At 32.8% G+C, this 4,244-nt stretch overlaps 1 long non-coding RNA gene across 1 annotated transcript; it reads right to left on the minus strand.

Moving 5' to 3' along the window:
• Window positions 1–1,487: 1,487 nt before the first annotated feature.
• On the minus strand, window positions 1,488–3,772 carry LOC148615899 (uncharacterized). The gene is made up of 3 exons (XR_015921894.1): window positions 3,595–3,772; window positions 2,260–2,365; window positions 1,488–1,743 (listed from the first exon to the last, which is right to left on the minus strand). It is a non-coding gene; the product is annotated as an uncharacterized LOC148615899 (long non-coding RNA).
• Window positions 3,773–4,244: the final 472 nt, after the last annotated feature.

A 4,244-nucleotide genomic window follows, 5' to 3' on the forward strand; every position in this document is an offset into this window, starting at 1 on the left:
ATCAACATGGTTACGGAGGCGTATTCAGGTGGGGCAATTTGCAAAGCATGGGTTGTCAGGGGTAGATTTAGGCGGTTTCAAGTTGAAACTTTAAATTTCTCGCTAATTTTACCGCAAAAGATATCTACATTGCACCCACTCTATAATATTTCGAAAATTTAACCTCAAAATTTGTGTCACCTCGCTCGGCTCGGCAAAATTTTTACTGTGCGCCCCTATCTAAAATCCTATATCAGTTTCTGTTACTCCTACAACGTAAGCGGTTGGAATTCCGTTCCTCTATACCCCAGGATGGCATCAAGTCAGAAAATAGCTTGCCAGACAACCTCTAGCATTGCTGGAGTACAACATGGTTTACTACATAAGCATTGTATTGCTTTTTTATATATATTTCTTTATTGCTTTTATGGAGAATATTAAAATAGTTTCTAAACAGGCCACTTGTTTCATGCTAAACGGTTAAAGCAAAATATGATGAAAGCGATTTACAGGTTAGTGAACAGGGACGGCTCCAGACACTTTGAAAAGGAGGGGTGCAAGCCAATGTGATGGTGATGCTAAGACATTATTTTCCATGTTTTGTCAATTTTACACATGAAAATGGCTAATTTTCTGGTAAAAAGGAGGGGTGCCAACCCCCTCTGATCAATGAACAGGTATTACCAGCACAGTTGACTAATAATTATCATTCGATAAGATGTCCTATTAAACAGGTGCATCATGAGCTTATGGTATAATTATCCTCACCTCAACATCTCTCTTAACTAGGGAACAAAAAAATCACAATTTACCAGTCTGTAGAGTTTATACAAGGAAACCATGAAATCAGATCAATTCAATGTAAATTATAGGTACAAGTACATGGCATGATTATGATTAGCTCAAAATTCAACAATAAATCCTTCTTTTTCAAAATGTTTAATGTCTGTGAATGTTTATATTTTATTCTATTTACCCATGGAACTTGGTTTTTTTTTCATTGATTGGTTGTGGTTTCAATGCATATTGCAATTATTTCTTGCATTTCAGGACAAGAATGTTTTACTGTATGAAATGATCCTGCTTTATACTACTCTACTATTATGACATTTTGAGGCGGTTTCATAGTGCTACCTCACAGAATCAACAGTTGCTTAGCCAAATAGTTGTTACACAAAATTACTTGTTAGAGAAGCAGTGAAAGATTTAGCACTCACTAGTCATAAGTAGAAAACTTAAATACATGTACCATTTATGTTTGCCAATGAGATAGTCATTCAAAAAACCAAGCAAGTAACGATTAAGCTTCTACATGTGAAATCACCACATGGTTATCAATAAAGGGCAAACCACATACCATTAAGCAATCTATAAAAAGGCCCAAAAACAAATAAAGTAAAACTATTTACAAAAGACCATTATCAACCTAATCTACAGAAAACAATGAAGTAATTTTTTAGCTCAGTTGATAGAGTGACAGCTTGCAGTGCAAGGGTTTCTAGGTTGTATTCCAGGATAGTACTGTCAAGAAGTATACATGGCTGTTATTGTATACATGTATGAAAGTGACTTTTACTTTTGAAGCACAACACATTTAAACCATGTACATTTGCATAAGAAATATGATTTTGAAAATATTTATTTTCAAACTTCAACTTCATATCAGCTTTCATTACAGTGCAAGCAAAGATTTGAACAGCATTGAAGATCATCTAAATTCTACATGTATGAATTCTTTTCTGTCATATACATGCCATGGATGACCTGGAAGAATAAAAATCAGTAATAAATATACATAATACTCATACTCAAAGTTATTGTGATTCATGATTCCTGTATTGAAGTAGACCTCTATTTAATTAAACCCTACATTATATGGCTCACTGGATGTTTTTTTTTTCTTCAAACACAACATCCCATTATGTTAAAATATTACAACTATGTTACAACCTTCATTTAAGTGTCATGGGAACTGTAGTGCTACATTTTAAGCAATAAACACATATGGGATCTATCTACATTACACATGTAGAAATAATACAAATACATTTCTAAAATAAATTGACTAATGAGAGTTTATAGTGAAAAATCAAAAGACTTTGAAAGTGGGGGTCCAAGCTATTAATTTTCTCATTTTTGCAAAAAAAAATTCCACATTACTTCCAACATTTCCCAACAAAAGTGGTGGTTCCTACCTTTGGAACACCCCAAATCAATATTATTTTTTTTCTCAAAAAGACAAGGCATGAAAATATGGTATACAGAACCTCAACTACCTACACAATCTATTATCATACTTCATTTGAACAGACCTTCCTGTTATGTATGACTAGTCTGGTAACTTGTATCATTGGTAGGTGAACATGATGGCTGCATCCAAAATTTTCTGGAAAATATCAAAACTTATTTCCTTTTAATATGGAAAGAGATACTGAAAATCAACATGGATAGACTTTTATCATACTGTCATGACTGTGGTATAATTGTACATGTTCATGAAATGCTGTGCAAAAGAAATCTTATGACTGATAAAACTAGTTCCTTACCCTTAGTTACAGATATACAATGAAAGTCAACAGCTTGTATTTATGGATCAATTAAAAAAGTAAAAAAATATAGCATGATAACTTCTTTAAAAAATGAAAATTGTGTCTTATATAAGGTCATACAAATGTATATGTTAATGTTAAAATTGATTTCCAAATCATATAATTCATGTAGTTTACCTCAAGTTATGTATGAAATATTCTCATATGACTTACATGTACAATACCATGGAACATTAAATATTGTTTTTGATTGCTCTTGATTAACTGTTCAGCAATACTGGAGTTTCCTTGACCTTGTACATGAATTTATTTTTGTTCTCAAAAATGAAATAAGGGGTACTGTATATACAAATAACAGATTCTTGTAAGGTTTTGTTTGTGTTACCCTATAATCAAGTAACTGTACAATTCATCATGTTCGACAAGTTTGTTTCACAGACTGTTTCATTTAAATGAAAATCAACATTCATTGACTCAACGACAACTCTTCATGTCTTTATAAAAATGTTTGTATGGACTATGGAACATGTATACAGTACAAGTATAAGGCTTAAGAAAGTTTTATGTGTACCATATCTCCTGTAATTTGAACTGCACTCATTTACTTAGACTACAGCACATGATTTAGACAAATTATAATTCACAAATACATGGTATATGATAAACACTTAAGTTATTTATCATAATTCTTCATTATTGTAACTGTGTTCGAGCTAAATAAAATATTTGTATTTTCATCGTGGCGGCACTGTAAACAATAATGAATGCATATCATTAATGTTCGTTCGTTTTGCTCATCAATTTTTTGATATATAAAAATATAAAAACAAAAAATGTAGCAAACAATTGAAATAAAAACAAACTGTCATGTTCGAAATGAAAAAAATATACTCAAATGAAACATTAATTTAGCCACAAATATGCCGAAGTTCATAAGCAAGCTGCTGATAAAAAAACACAATGGAGAAAATTTTTTTAATAGTTTGGTGTTTTTTGTAGAAGGTTTGGAATTATCTCAAACTACGATTTTCAGGTTCATTTGTATTCACCTTAATGTGTCACTTACTTTTTGGTGGAATATATGTCCATATGTGAGTACACGAAACTCAAATTCAGACGACCCTCCCATCCCCCCAATGTGACAGCATGGTTTTTCACAAAATACCGTTCGGAAGTCTGATTTTAGTTCAAACGTCATGTAAAAGTTCGAGAATTCCCAACTTTTGTTTCCATGGGCTTATTAAAACAACTTCGGAGGAAGTAAGCAATTTCTAACGATAAAGTCGGACCGGCAATGAAAGAAATCCGGAAATATATGAACTTCAATTTCTCGAACTCCCGATAACTCGAACACATTTTAATGGTCCCTTGGAGTTCGAGCTATCGAGGTTTGACTGTATTTATATTATCTCCATCACTTTGCCAACACAGCTAATCAAAGAAATAGGTCTGTTGTTCGACAGTAAAGCGGTATCCCCATTTTTAATCAAAGCACCGAAGGTCCTGAAACTCGGAAGTCGCTTGGCGTGCAAGCTGCAAAAAGGTTCCCGATGTTTAAGCAATATGCTAGAGTTCCGATCATGACATGGACCAAGGTTTGAGACTGTTTTGGTGTTGAACCCATATTTCCTTTGCAACCTGCAGCAAAACAAAACAAAGATGTACACAAGTATCGTGAAAATAAGATTATTGGATTTGTTTACGTTCTTGAAAAAA

Source organism: Perna viridis, chromosome 5 (genome assembly GCF_037379345.1).
Source record: "Perna viridis isolate PV_CMFRI_1.1 ecotype Kerala chromosome 5, ASM3737934v1, whole genome shotgun sequence".
Classification (NCBI taxonomy): Eukaryota; Metazoa; Mollusca; class Bivalvia; order Mytilida; family Mytilidae; genus Perna; species Perna viridis.